Here is a 16,175-nt window from a genome sequence, read left to right as displayed (position 1 = left end):
CACTTGCAAGGGTGTGAAAATAACACGACCAGATCCAACGAGTGAAGCGGAGTGATGGAGACAGAAAGAGACAAAATGCTGAGCTTGTGTGTACGGTGCGATTTCTGTACGCAGTGTTTTTTTGCCATGCGTGTGCCAAAGCTCCGTGTCCCATAAACATTCAGCTATTTGAAATGCAAGGTTCGCCCTCACTCTGAAGTAGGAAGGTCCGTCGACTATGAGCTGGAAAAGCAGACTCATGGAGCTGATAAAAATAACATAAAGGAACAAAAACATGAAGTAATATGGCACAGCCTCGGTTGCCCATGTTTTTAATACAGATTAATTCATATGGTTTGTAGTTGGAGCCCCCTCACAAGCCAATCCCTCGGAGCAAGATTAACTTACCCCCCTGTTTACAAATGAACTGCCATTTTGTGTGCCTGTGTGTTTTTGTTGTTTTTTTACATTACCGTTCCCTCTGTAGTTCAAATCATCCTCGATTAGCAATCCTTCATTACACGTTCCTCGCTCATTTCGACTGGCATTCGTCCCCTTGTGTTCCACGCTATCTCTTGGCTAACAAAAGGACATCTCTGCCCATGTCCTATTATGAGCATGGAAGCCTAATGACTTTATCAGACCCTGTCGCACAGTGATTCCTGTAAACCATCGCCGTGCATGTGCACCAGACACGGGGCAGAGCACTGCAAGGGTCTTTTAATTAAATGTGTTATCTTGGCGTTGGATTAGCCTAGCAGGGCATTATGGTCGCCTGACGGTGAGAGAGGGGGAAGAAAGCCACCAACGCAGGGGTTGGAAGTTTAGAAGTGCACGCAGTCCCTTACCTGAGCTGTTGGATTTCTTGTCGTGTACAATCTAGTCCTCATCGGATGTCCTAATGGTGTCCCCGTGCAGTGGTGTCAGCAGTTTAGCTGGCATTTCAGAGAGATTGCTGTTGAAAACGTCAAACATCCCGAGAAAGACGAATGTCTTCACCGAACCCATCCTCAAATATGGATTGCCCCTAGAAAGTGCTCGCACAGCGCTCATATTCCGTCTAAATTATTGAGCGCATACATGCGGTGTGTTTACTTGGCCTGTGTCCGTATGAATAAGTAATGATGTGTCACGCACAGAGCAAGTAAAGAAATACAAACGCCCGAGATTTTGCAGTGAAGAGGGAGGGTGATTCTGTGGAGACGGTTGGGAGAATGTGGCTAATGTAATTACGTTCTAAAAATAAATGTCATTTCCTCACTCGAGAACGACACTTTTTCGGTTGGTATTCACCGCGACCAAGCCGGGTGGACACCTCGGGGTCTGAGAAGTGAAGCCAACACTAAAGTAGCTATGACTTGTATTGTTTATAATGCACATCAGGGGACGACTCGTCTGGTTGTAAAATAAATAAATAAAAGTTGCATTGCATAGAAGTCCATGAGAGAATGACCCTACCTCTTACTTGATTTATTACCAAAACATTGTAAATGTTTATGGTTTCAATCTCTATTTTCAAGTCTTATTCAATGCAGCATGATGCTCAGTTAGAAAGTTATGGTCCCGTTTAGAATAAAACAGACCATAAAGCACGGTATGCTTCAGGGTGTGCCTACCTTGTAATTTCCTTGGAGCTACCACTGGCATTGTCAGTTTTTTTGTCTTACAACTTTAAGCCTTTTTTTTGTTACACACGGGTGTTCTTTTATTGAAGTTAATTGTACCATTTTGGTTGCCTAAAGATATCTTATCCAGCATTTCTTTGTACTTAGCTGTCAGTGTCTGCTCTGGTTTCACTTCTGGTTTCAAGAAACCAAGATGGCGGCGGCCACAATAACAAACTCGAGGCTTCACTCGAGGCACCGCTTCTTATTTACAGTGTAGAATAACACACAGTTATCCTTTATGAGTAAAGCATAAGTCAATGTTAAGCATGTGTCTGTTTCATTGTAGAGCCATGTGTCCTGTCAGCCATAGGCTCCCATTGTTTTATCAAGGACACAGTCTTTAACCCCTCATACACAGCATGCGGTTCTATACAATCCCGCAGTGAAAGCCAACGCATCTGCAGTTCAGCATCATGCATCCCATTAGTCTTTGTACTGTGCGTTGGCTGCTTTGAGACATGTGGAGGTGTGTCTTCACCGCTGAAGGGCCCGTCAAGATTTTCTTCCCCACCTTTACTCTCAAGGTACAGTGCTTTCCCACAACTTGTTAAATTATAATTCCTGTATATTGAAGTCAGTCAGGTGCCTAACACAGTGGCGTTACCTTGCCAGCTTGTGAAAATGTCATATAAAGGCCACATAGTTTATTTGTCGGCCGTCTTATCTTGCACTGAAGAGGGATACTCGCAATATCGGGATCATGCATAAACCCATCATCCGGCCTCAGTGGTTCGGACCACTCAGGTGTGTGTGTGTGTGTGTGACGCACCTTTACCCTTAATGCTAACGGTGGCTCCTAAAGGGGTTAGGGAGGATTCTCAATTGAAGAGCGAAGAACAGCACTGAAGGGAGACGTGTTCTCCTCCCGACTCGCCAAGTAATTTAAGAGCTTCTGCCCTTCCTCAAATTGGTTTCCAATGACAGCTGCTGAGATGGTTCTGTGTAACAAACCAGTGATGGGTGTCCAGTTACAGCACTTCACAGCATCAGTATCACTTACAACAGCTGACTGGCGGTCAGTGAGCATTATCATGCATACGTCAAGGACTCTGTGTGTTTGTATACATGTATATATTTGTGTTTGTGTGGGTTAGGGTATGGTAGCTTTATTTCTTCCTTGTGTCTGGAGATGAATTCACTGTATACCCACTGACACAACCACTCCTAGTCATTAAGTCTGCGGGAGAAGACTACGGCTTCATGCCTAATTATTATGTTGGTGATGTCACCTCATGCCTCAGTTCCTTTGCATGCGCTCATGTGGCGCATGAGGATGAGGGGGCGAGAGCGGCGTATAAGAATTAATTGGGGGAAAAGCAGAATACATTTCAAGACACTCATTTCAAAGATGAACATATTTACCCGATGACTCGGTTTGTTATGGCTTGATTATCAGTGCGCCGACTCTTCTCCAATTAAAACCCTCAATCGTTCCCTTGCCATTAAAATCTGCTGCGCGGCACTTTTTCCCCCACCCTGACTGGCGGCAGCACTCGATACCATGATGGGAAGTCATGTTCACATATTCAAAGCAGGTGCGCTATGGCCCTATTGATAACCTGAGCATGTTAACCCTTCAACCTTGCGCTTCCTGCCAGTCAACAGATAAGCTCTGGGACTTGACGTCTCCATCAGTCTCGTTCCTAATGAGCCCTCACGTAGCCCCTCCGGAGCAGGCTCTGAGGTGGTTGAGGTCCAGTGAGCTGAATCTTTTGTAGCCCTCACAGGAGGAATGATGAGGGAGAGAGGTAGATAAATGTTCCAGGACGACTGTCTTTGTGTCTCCACTACTAACATGAGTCATGGTGAGTAAAAAAGAATCACAATTACTTCCAGCCACTAGAGAGCTTGTCGTTATTTTTCCCATGTTATTGGCTCTATGGGTGAAAAATAGCTATGTAAACTGAATTTTTGAACTTTATAAACTTAAAGAACTCGATAAAAAGGTTGCCTTCGTTCAATCCCAGCCTCCCGGCCACACAGCAAGGCTCGTGCATGTGTTTATGGTGCCACCAATCAATGGTGCACAGCTTGATTTGAACAGCAAATCTGGGTTGAAATCCTTGGAGGAAATCTGTTTAGCGTTAGCAGTTAGCGGCCGGGGTGTATTGCCCAACTAAATAACATTAATGAAGGTTGGATAAAGTTAGATTATGATGCTTTCAAGCTCTATTCAATCAAAATTAGGTTTTGGCAAGAAACAAAGATGTTTTCACAGCGATAAAAAATGTATATTAGGGAGTTAACTATGACTACGCCAACTCTAAAAAGCTTAAAATACATTATTTAAGCCACTCAAGGGATCAATTCATCAATCATTTGAATGGCGGGTTTTCTTTATGCAAATAATTACTAAAGATGACAACAACAAAGTAAAAGGAGAACAATATTTTGACAGTTTACAAATCTGGAGGGTGGAATATATTTTCTAGGATAGTGGAGAAAACGGTTTGTCTTGAAACCCAGAGTCTAGCAAAAGTATTTATTAACCAATTACTCAATGGAATAATATGTAAAACATGACTAAAATAATCAATAGTACCCGCCCAAGGGATGTGGAGAAACTGCAAGTTTGCCATGAAGCATAGATTCATAAATGATGAAGGTCTTCTTTATCAAACAGCATCAGCGATTTAGCCGTCCGCCATGGATTACTCACACGTTTTTTTTATAAAACGGAACACATGAAAACACATAACCATCGTCAAAACCAGTTTTTCTTCCCACAACGACAAACAATGGAGGATAGGAATGTCAGGAAAAAAAGCCAAGAAACGGTAAATAATACAAACTTCTTGAATAAACCTGTAATCGCACTTAACAGATCGTGTTTTCAGAGCTTGGTGCTAAAGACACAGCAGTCAAAACACTGCTTTGGGTTGTATTTTGCTTTTCTTCAACCCATCCTGCCGCTGCGTCGCCCTGGAACGGACAGCAGTAGTTTCTGTGTGCAGAGCGTGTAACGAAGGCTGACACGTCGAGGAGGCAGCAGTCACCCCGTCCATTAACTCTGAAATCCCGATTTTGGTCAGCTACACTGCAACAGAAGCTCTGCACTTTTGCTGCACACACACACAGCTACAACACATTCAATCTGTTTCCATGTACAAATTCACCCAAAACAACCCGAAAAGGATATTTTCTGCTTCTGTTTTTTGAGAAGTTAAACTTTGCCAGTGATAAGTGTAACTGTATATCGAGCAGTGGGAGGAAATATTTCCCCTCTGAGGGAAAAAAATCTGTGTAAAGTGTTTATTTCAAGGTTTTTTCCCCTTAGATAAGAGATGACACAAGAAGGAGCAAACATCAGAAAGGGGGATTATGACCAAACTGCCACCCAGAGGGAGCGAACGATAAAGACTAGAGCTGCTTTTTAAGTCCAAGCTGGGAGCTGGTGTTGGGGTGGAGTATTAAAATGACAGGTATGAATATCAAGTCTCGATTGGGTCATCCCAATGAAAGGACACTGCAGAGAAGTGGTGCTATCCGATATCTGAGCAGACGGGAATCTACAATCCCGTGGTTTACTTCCTGCTTACTGCCCGTCTGTCTCCTGGATGAATACACCGATTCAGTGTGTCAAGTTTATTTGCATATAGAGTCTCTCTACTGAACTTCTACGTAGGTCAGTATTATGTGTAAAAACATTATTTAAGTTATCCATCGATGTTACTCAGGGCCAAGAAAGTGGATCGTTAGCCTTGTCACTTTCAATCTGCTGAAATATATCCACATTGTACCAGTTGTGTCTGAAAGCTGCTACTATGACGAACACACTTCCTGTTGGGGAGGAATAAAGTATCCATCAATCCATCCATTTATCCATCTAAAGTATTTATCTACCCGTCTATCCATCTAAAGTATCTATCTTTCCATCTATCCATTTATCTATCCATCTTTAACCAATTAGCAGAGCGAAACATCTGAAAATGTTATTATATATATATATATATATATATATATATATATATATATATATATATATATATATATATATATATATACATGTACACACACACACAGATTCAGGTTTAATAGGATTTCTGCTTCCTGACCACGTTAAAAATGGCAACAATCTCAACCCCTATCGGTCCGATGACGGATAAGCCTTTGGGGGCAAGGGTCTATACTTCTGGATTTAGGGTGTAGCCATCTTATATCCTCCGTTTTCAGCTTACGATTTCAGACTGGAGTTGAGAAACGGCGTGAAGGACAAGAGTTTTTTCTTCACAAGTTTGAAGATGGGTGTGGTCTGAGCAAAGGGGGGCCGGAGGTAAGGGGCAGCAGCCATTGGACCCCACCCTTTCTACCCTTGCTCCAATGTGGCAGCTTGATCCCATCGCAAGATGGCCTCTTGTTTCCTTTCTGTCTCTCTCTGCTTGTGCCAGGCTTCCATCCTTCTATCCTTGTGTGTCATGTGTTGCAGGTAAAATACACAATGCCCAGTGGGAAAACAGAAATAAACCAAGCGTCGCCAATGTGTTTCATTGCCTGGTGAACTACTGGTTCAGCAGCAGAAGACATTAAAAGAGCGCAGCCTGAGACCCCGGGTCTGTTTCGACAAATGTTAAACACAATCTCTCTTTCTCCGTATAACGCTGTGCACGCTCTATGGAAGCACTTTTGAGCCCACAGGTTGCTGTTTTTAGCACACACACACACACACACACACAGTGCATGAGCGCCTCTACAAACATGGAGCAGACACAGCTGTGTCATGCTTGAAGTCGTGCCGGCGTCTCGGAGCGTGCTTGCGAATCCATGCCGGGCGCTATCTGCCGTAGACGACGCTGCAGCTCAAGCCGTGTATCTCATGCGCTGGATAAGGCCAAGAGAATTCCCCCAATCTCTCTCCTACCCCCCATTGTTGTTGCGTGTTAATCTTCTGAGATAACGGCGAAAGACTCGACGCGGCCTATCTGGAGTCTTAATCGATAGGCGCTTCCCAGTTCCGTGGAGCACGGACCCCAACAGAGCGCCAGAAGACGGCGTATGTCTTCAATAAGCGGTTACGCAGTGCGTCGCCTGTCTTTCTGGGGTGTAGACACACTCGCGTTAACCGCTGTCTGTCTTCACGTAGGTTTCAGATCAATTAGATGTGATTCAGCAGGCGTCTTAAACGCCGGGGCGTCTCGTGCCCTCCAGCGCCGCAGTCTGGCTCCCCGGAAAAGAGGATGACTCTTTCTCTTCCTCCCGCCTCCCTCCCCTCACCCCAACCAACTCCCTCTCTCGTACCATGCTCTGTCCCGCCCCCTCACCCCCTCCCTCCTCTCTCTCCCCGGCGCTATTGTTGGGCCCTCATTGCGTATCGAAATTGTATTTAAAATCCTTAAATCCTTGTCAAAATTTCTCCCTGTGTGCAAGAGATTACTGTGAGCCAGTATTATTCTGGAATAGCTTTAGCAGACACTCTGCCTGCCCACCAACCTTTGAGCATGCACCCCGATTATTACGTTCACAATGCCGCGCAGACGGGAATCGTTTTCAGGTTTCCCGGTAAACCTGCACGTCCCCTCGCGGAGTTTTTAGAGTAATCACTTTTTCGGGGGGGGGTGGAATGTGTTAGCGCTAGCGCTAATAGTTTCATCGAATGCACCGGAAGCGTATCTTTCACCGTGTTGTCTTGGCTCAGTGAGCGTAACGCGCTCTGGGGCCAGTTGTCCCCGGCTTGAGGTTAGGGGAGGGCCCCCCCCCCCACCCTCCTCATAGACATCATGGATGAGGGTGGAGATGAGCCCATCTGGCCCAGACAGCTGGGTCCACAGCTGGAGGGACAGACAGTGACAGCTGACTCACCACACAGCGCCAGGCTGCGGAGAAGGATGGATGGATGGCTGGAGGGGGGAGGAACAGAAGCAATGGAGAGGAGGAAAAGTGGAGGTGTGAGAGAGGGAGATGGAGGGGGAAGCTGGCTAGCTCACCAGCAGCGCTCTTATTTTGCATTTCTCCAACGGCTGAATTGATGTGGGAAAAAGCCTGGCAGGTGTGATGGGGAAATTGGGCTGCTTTGGCTCAGTGGGTCCAGCGGGTCGTCCTTCACCACGAAGGTTGGCGGTTTGAGCCACAGCTTCTACTGCCTGCATGTCCAAGAGTCCTTAACCCGAAACCCCAAGTTGATCCAAATACAAATGCGTGTTCTTGAACATATTGTGATAAAGTAACGTTGTGTCATCCTCGCTCCCATTTTAAGTCCCAGCATGCCCCATTCAGACAATCTTTTGGCATAAAATACGTAATTTTTCCATTTTTAAACCGAACGACTCAGGTTTTTGACTGAAGCTCCTTCCTGAGAGGCCAAGGTTTTGTTTTATTGTGATTTTTTGTTGCAGATTACGATTCTTTAGGTCCTAATCTTTCTATAAAGGTGTCTTATTGACCGCTACAGGAGGCATTTTGGGGAAATCTGGCTCATATCATGCTGGATATTATACAATTAAAAAGTGTTTTTTTTTCTTTCAGATGTACATTTTTTTCCTAAGACTTTGCTGAACAAATACATACAATAATCATAAGTATTGAAAAAAGGAGGAAAGGGGAAAAGGTCTAGAGACAGAATTGGTTTCCACAGTTTTCAACGGGTTAAATCGCCTGACCGAGCATGCGCACCATGCAGTTAATGATTTATGTACATATCTCTAAATCTAATCTAAAGCTCACTAAGATTGCATTTACCCTTTTAACTTTAAAACAAATGTGATGCTATTCTTCTAGCACAAATGACTGATTCAAGAAAGCAATCTGGGAGCAACAATTACTGACGAAATGCAAATTAAAGTACCCCTGACACCCCCGTGCTCAGTAGAGGCCCGTAAGTAATTACCCGGTTAAAAAGGTCGTGGGGGAGCGTCGACCTTGGCCTCACCCCGGGGCGGACCGGGCTTCATCTGTTACCGTGTTGTCAAGATGGTTAAATTATTTTTATTGTGGGTGTGAACAAAAGACATCAGATTACAGCACCCTGGGGGGCGAGACATACCTGCGCCAATTAAATATTCAACATCTGATAGATATCAGATCTTTGTAATTACCAAACACCCAATTAACTCGGACAGGGAGAGCTAACATAAGATTGGCAGACAATGTCATTCTGCGTATGATCGTTAATGGAATCTCAGAGAAAATAGCTTTTATGGTGATGGGAAAGGGAAGGGTGTCGGGAGGGAGGGGGTGATTTATATTACTCCCTAATCTACTTGCTGTCTCCCTCTCTCTCTTCTGGAGGATATATATCATCTCACATGATTAAGATGTGTGCAACCTGCTGCTCCAGCCAAGCAAAACAGGAGATGGATCCCTCTTCCCTTGCTGGTTATCTTCCCTCTCCTCCACCTCGCTGAGGCTTCTGGTGCTCACGACATGCACATTTCCCTGTAAACCCCTCCCCTCTTATTAACACACACACACACACACACACACACACACACTCCTTGCTTCCTTCCTGATTGACTTTCATCCCGTTTACACCTGTTTTTATTTAACTTGTTGAAAACTGTGGAACCAATACTTGTCTCCAGACCTCTTTTTCCCTGTGTTTGAGTCATCGTAGGAACCCCAAATTAATTCCAATACTTGTGTTTATTGTATGTATTTGTTCAACCAAGTCATGGGAAAAAATGTTTATCTGAAAAAAATGTACTTTTAAAAGATATTTTGATCGTAACTATGAACATCCAGCATGATATGAGCCAGATTTACCAAAAATGCCTCCTGGAGTGGTAAATAAGACACCTTTATGGAAAGATTAGGACCTAAATAATTGGAATCTGCAACAAAAATCACAATAAAACAAAGTCTTGGCCTGTTAGGAAGGAGTTTCAGTCAAAAAACTGCGTTGTTCGGTTCGAAACTGAAAAAAAGACGTATTTTTTGCCAAAAGATTGTCTGAATGGGGCCTGCTGGGACTTAAAATTGGCATAGGGGGATTTTCACGCACACTTTCCCAAAAGATTAACCCTCCTTCTCAAATTCTCCCTGCATCCAAGGCTAAACCTCTTAATATTTGTCCGTCTGAGTTCCCGTAGCGCCGGTGTCAGCATACACCGTAAAGACGCATTCATAAGATCATAGCACTCAAAGCTGGTGAAGCCACATTAGTTATTAGTGGATTCCTTTGTTTCATTACGCTGTACTCTAATGCACCCATCAGCTCTGTTAGATGGCCGAATAGCATGCTTCCATTCACTCTGGTTTGTGGCTTACTTTGAAGCCATTGTTGGGTAAATGCATGCGTCTGATTACCGGCAGGATAATTGATGCCGTGTTGGTGGAAAACCCCAATAGATTTTAATTACCGAACCTCTCCGAGAGCAGCATTTTAAAGTAAATAAACCGAATGAATCGCATTACAGGCCACAGTCGAGCCCCTCGTTTTCATCTTGGCCTGCTCTGTACAGTACAACGGAGCGTGTACCGCATATGTAACATCTACTTAGGGGGACATAAAGAGAAAGGTTTTTATTTTTGATAATCCACAGCTTATATTCAAGACTGTGCTCCCCAGAAAGAAATGCGACGGTCCTCCGCTATTGAGGTGCTTGGAATAATCCATTTCTACATTTTCCTTGACAAGCAACCTCTTGAGGTCTTGTACTCTCTTAAAAGCAAAGGCAGTGGGATGTCAGCAGCGGACCACAAAATGTCTTCGGTTGCGGTCGGCGGTTTTGTGCGCGAGGTGTCTTGACTTTGACACCGCCAACCACAGATTGCACCATAGCCTCGGTCTTCCCCTAACCTCGGGAAACGGCTGGTATTAATCATTTCTGTAATGGTTATGCGAGACATTTAGCAAGGCAACAATGTCATACTGACAATAGCGGCGGCGGATCAGAAAACGCTCGACTGGGTCATATCGGTAGGTCATTCGCCAGCAACGTATTTTTGTTGTTTAGGTGCGACGACTTTATCTGCGCGACACCGTGTTCATTCTCTTGGGAAGGACGCTCTCAGGAAAAGCTTTGAGCAATATGGTGAGTCTGGGGCCGATCACACCAGATGCGACTTTTGAAAAGCGCAGCCGCTTAAAAAACGCTTTGACGAAAGCCTGTGGAGCGGGGCTGCACGCGCAACCGGGCGATAAAACTTTATTTACAAAATGGATTCAAGCAGACTCTTGCCCTTACTGTGTTGTGGGATGAGGAGGCGGGAAAAGTCCTAAAAAAGTGGAGTTTTGGGGTTGACGCTATTAAAAAAAAAGGAAAGAATACGACGAATACCAGCATCTATTCTATGAATTGTGTCTGGATGACGAGAGCTTTCAGTTGTACTTTGGGCTGAGCAGAAGTCAGCTGGAGCGTCTTCTGAGCAGTAGAGTCGTGTTTCTATCTAGAATTATAAAGCTCTTCGTAATTGAATACCGCTAACATTAGCGCCTCGTTGGAGGGAAGCCATTTTCTTTTGACTTCCCCGCTGTTTACACCACATGAAGACAGGAAGGAATAAAGCCCGCCTCTCGCTATATGATGTTGAGGAGCAGAGCGACTCTTTGACAACTTTTAAGCGCGCCGAAAAAACGCTAGAAAACCATAGGAACACAATGCTTTTGCTAGCGACGTGTTCTTGAGAGTCGCGTCTGGTGCAATCGGCCCCTTAGACGTTCTGTCATCACGGAAGTAGACGGCCTTTTTTGTGATCGTGTCTCGATTTGGATTCAGACTGTTGTGCGACAGTAGATTTCTGCTGTCGGATGAGTTTCTTTCTCTTAAGAAAGTCATCTCTTTTTCTTTTTTTTTTCGGAAATCAAATTATCCAAAGTTGTAAATTGATGAGGCATTATTTGAGTTCCACAAAAGGCTTTGAAGTAATTTTGATTAGCTTGTCTGGGAGACGGCGGTCGACAATCAACAACGCCGTTGCCAAACCACTTTGTCTGTCTCGGTTTGTATTCCATGCAAACAAGCTTATTATTATGTGTGCGGCATCCCGCAGTGCACTTATATAAGCGTCCAACATCGGGGCTCCGTCTGGAGGACGTTTTTTCCCCAACAGTGCCCTTCCATAAGCGGTTAACATCGGGGGCTTGGTGCGGGAGAAAGCTACTGAATAGCACAAACAGGAGACGGCAGTTAAAAATTGATGACTTGCTTTTTGTGTTTCGCCTTCCCCCCACTGCGCCAGCGCTCAGAGATTCAGCGTGTCCTAGTTTCCTGACCTCACTCAACAGAACAATCCACGTCTTTCCGCTACTTTTTGTTGTTGTTGTTGTTGTTGCGACTGACTGATGGCCATCTTTAATTTGAGCTGTACATTAATATCACATACAGCCATGCTGACGCTTTATACCATGCCTCCTTGAAAAGGGAAAAAAAAAGGGATTTTTTTTTAAGTGTTGCGTGAGCTTCTTATCTTTTGTCAGTGTCGTAGCGACAATAGAGTTTGGAGAAATAGTCGGGAGCAGAGTAATGTACTTCTAGTCAGAAAGGATTTTTAGACTAGAATAATCTACGACGGGGAGCTGAATTATTCCACATGTTTCAATGCCGTCTGGTGGCTTTGAAGAGAGCGTTGGCTCCATCGGTAAGGCTCTGACAGCAATGTGAAGCTGAGTACATATTTTTAATGTAACTACACTAATGTTGATGCTTTTTAGGAGTCTCAATAGGTTTTACTGCATCACAGTAATCCATCACTTTGCCCCCGTGCTGGTACTGAGTCTGTTTCTTCAAACAGCATCTACTGAAGGAGTACACTGACCGTGTACCTCAAACCACTTCAAAACACTCTGCTATCCCTGTCACACTGGCAAAACAAGGAATAAGGTTCATTCGAGGTAAGAAGAGGCTTTCGTCCCACGTCCGTCAGTAAACTAATCCCACTTCCTCCATCTATGACCTCACTTCCCCTGAGGGATTCTGGAGTTACATTGGGGGAATATTTATCGCTTTTCGCTTCTGGGAAATGGGTGTTGCATCACGCAGCAGTGTGACGTGACATTTGTGTGTGTGTGTCATGCAATTAGTACGTCTGTCTGTGTGTCTGGACCGATTGTTCGCCGGTGTGTGTGTGTATGTATGTGTGTGTGTGTGTGTGTGTGTGTGTGTGTGTGTGCTCTATATTCCTTGTTTTTCGGTGCCGGAGGGGAGTGGAGCAGCAGGTGTTGGCAGTCCTCAGTGTGTTTCATCATAATGAGTTCCCAGTCCACACACTGTCCTCCAAAGGAAACTGCTTCAATGTTCGTGACAGTCGCATAATAAAACAGCACATTTTATTTTATATACTGATAAAATATTGCAAAACTTAAGTTTTAATTTTTTCTAATTTTATTTGTGCATGTCGTTTCCCGTAAGGTTACATTAAAAAAAAACATTGAATACCCCATTTACCCAAATCCAGACTACAAGGCTGAGACGTGTGTGAAAGACGATGTACACCTACAAAGTGATGATTGACGTTGTATTAATTACATTAAAGTGAGGCTTGAAAAAAAATGTTGTTTGATAAAATATGTTTTATATCCAAGTAATCAATAAATGTAATGCTCTGATAAAAGACACAGCTGGTTCCTGTGGGTCTCGCAGGCCTGTAGCACATCCAATTATTTCCTCCCGCCCTTCATGAAATGATTGGATGGATGACTTTCATGTCTGCCTACCGACCAGCGTACCTGCATGTCCTCACTGCTCGTCTGCACGGCTCGGCAGGCAACATGTCCCACAACTAGCTTGCTAGCTTGACAGCTGAGTACCAACTATAGCGTGCTGCAGGAAGGATGTATTATTGTTTTCCAGTCCTGTTTTTTTAGCGACGCACTAGTTCCCTCAACAAAGAGCCAATGGCATTTTTTTCCTATTTGATTTTGCATTATTGCAGAAAATGTGGCAAACAAATAATTTAGATTTTGTTCAGCAAGACAATCGTTCCAATGGACCCACAATGGAGCTCACAATAAAGGAACTGTAGCACGATTGCCAGCACACACACAACGATGCTGTCACTTAAAAGCTTGTAAATTCACGAGGATCTTTGTGTTGAAATCTCCTCAGCTTGTGTTAACCACACAACTTATTTCAGGCATCTAAACAATAAGCGAGGTGCTGGGATTTTTTTTTTTCCAGCTGGATACTTCAGAAATATCTTGCTAGTTTTCTCCAAAGTGGCCTTTAGCCAAGCTTTTTTCAAAGCACTCCACTGGTGGTCAACAATCCAATGTCAAGTATGCTGGAGCTGGAAAGCGCATGAATAAAAAGCAGGACTTGGTGCACCAGCTGGTTTTGGACACAATAGCAGAAATACCTGCACTATATAATTAAGACCATTTAAAAAAAAAGTCTTAGGATTACCTCCGCAGGCTATTACTTCCAGATCAGTGCACTGGAGGAGTCAGAGCGTGAAATGAAAGCAACCGACTCCTACCCACTGTCTTCATTACTGTTAATTTTATGAATATGTGACATTTCAGACAGACATCCTTTATTATAACGCTTTTTTTCCCTTCCACCGGGCCATTAACACGTCTGGCCAGAAAGGTCAAACTGAACAGCGAGGTACTAATACTACCTTTTTTGAATCCTGGTGTTCTTCAGAGTACATCCAGCGTGGCAGGTTGATAATGTTGAATTCTGTCGGGACCGTTAGGACCTGTCAGCGGTATCGATTTGCGCTCTGTAGGGTTGTGTTGTGCGAATTGTGTTATATGCAAGAGCTCCTGTCGCTCCGGCTACCATCTGTCCGTGTGGTATAATTAACAAGTTGAAAGGCTGATTGAAGACCTGCCTGTGGAGGCACAGTGGACGCATGCAGAGGAGGAGATTTTTCAAACACCGGCGCGCTCCAGAGCAAACAGAAAGGAAGCGGACAGAGAATGACCACGAGCCTGTTTGGATGCGGACGCTGGACATGTTGGAGTGGGACGCTTCCTTTTCTTTCTTTTTTTTGTTTGTGTGTGTGTGTGTGTGTGGAGATTTTGTCGTCCGTCTGAGTTCAGCTGTTGGTTCAAGTTCAGGACGTGTCTCTCGGTCACACCCCCGGGTGTCACATCACTCGTCACCCTGACGACAGCGAGCACAGCATCCCTCCCCTGGGATGCTCCCACCTGGCACAGGTGCTGAGAGAGAGAGAGAGAGAGAGAGAGAGAGAGAGAGAGAGAGAGAGAGAAAGAGAGAGTCCATGAGTAATAGTCTGGACCCGTTTCTCTCCATCAGTACAGAATACCTGCTCTGGCTTTTTCCTGTTTTGGCCATTTTTCTTGCTTCTTGTCTCCAGCGCTGAGGTCCTGTCCCAGCTGAGCTCTCTATCGGCCATGATTTATCAGATACACAATCTCCCCCCATTTTTCTCTTTCTCGCCCTTTCTCTCTCTCTCTCTCTCTCTCTCTCTCTCTCTCTCTCTCTCATACGTCCTTCCCTCCTGCAATCAAATGTCGACATTACTCTCCTCGCTGCTGGCGTCTTTCTCCTCATTATTTTTGCACCCCTATGTTTTTCCCACTCCTCTTACGTCCACGCTCTCTCTCTCTCTCTCTCTCTCTCTCTCTCTCTCTCTCTCTCTCTCTCTCTCTCTCTCTCTCTCTCTCATGCTTTCTGTCTTGCCCACACAATGTATCCCACCTTCTCTTTGACAATGAAATAGCTGAGCACAATGTGTGCGAGGAGACAATACAAGTGCAGAGGGGGCCAAAAAGTCAATAGGAGAGTGAGAGAGAGCGAAGAGAGAGAGAGAGCGAAGAGAGAGAGAGAGAGAGAGAGAGAGAGAGAGAGAGAGAGAAGAGGATAAAGATGTGGGAAGGAGCGTGGACGCACTGTGTTTGTACGGACGACAAAAGGGAAATGATCTTTAAGTAAATACTTCACTTGATTGTCGGGGGAGCTCCGGTTTAGTGTGACTTGTGGGTACACACACACACACACACACACACACACCGATGCAAATGTGCCATTGCTTTGCGTTCTCCAGACGGTGTGTGTATTAAAAACCTGTGGCTGCTGTCTGCGTATGCAACAACAAACCCGCCATACATGCGTGCCTCCCGTCGCTCTCGTGTGCGCGCTCTCCTCCTTCAATTCCCTCCACTCATTTCCCTCCCACTCTCTCTCTCTCTCTCTCTCTCTCTCTCTCTCTCCCCCTCGCTGCTCCAAGCAGACACAAACGCTCTCCCTCTCTGTGTCTCCGCTCTGCCCTATGTATCATAGTCACCGTCTGTGCGTTCAAAGGATCCCAGAGAGTGTCCACCTTTCCTCTATCGCCGCTGCTCCTGCCTTCTGACTCGTGCTTCTTTCTTTTTTTTTTTGTTGTTGTTGTAGTGTGTGTGTGTGTGTGTGTGTGTGTGTTGCCCTGCCCAGCCCGGCACAGAGCTATGCGCGCGTGCCTTTGGGGGGGGGTTGGCCGACTTAATCGGAGGGAAAAAGGAGAAGGGAGAGCTACGCGGGCAGGAAGGATGCGCTCGTTGCTGCAGCTTCTGATTCAATTAGCATGAATTTCACAGCAGCAGCAGCGGCAGCAGCAGTAGCGGCGGCAGCAGCAGCATCGTCAGACTCGCTCGGCAAGCCAGCAGCAGCAGCAGCAGCAGCAGCAGCAGCAGCAGCAGCAGCAGCAGCA

The 16,175-nt window shown here is 45.1% G+C and overlaps 1 protein-coding gene across 8 annotated transcripts in view; it reads left to right on the top strand.

The window, feature by feature from the left end:
• The window catches only part of nrxn2b (neurexin 2b), a 638,339-nt gene that overhangs the window by 424,503 nt on the left and 197,661 nt on the right, over positions 1-16,175 (top strand). The window lies entirely within an intron of this gene.

Source organism: Clinocottus analis, unplaced genomic scaffold (genome assembly GCF_023055335.1).
Source record: "Clinocottus analis isolate CAN_PGR_092001 unplaced genomic scaffold, fCliAna1.0.p SCAF_21, whole genome shotgun sequence".
Lineage (NCBI taxonomy): Eukaryota > Metazoa > Chordata > Actinopteri > Perciformes > Cottidae > Clinocottus > Clinocottus analis.
Note: the sequence above shows the minus strand (reverse complement) of the source record. Positions and strands in the feature narration are given on the sequence as shown.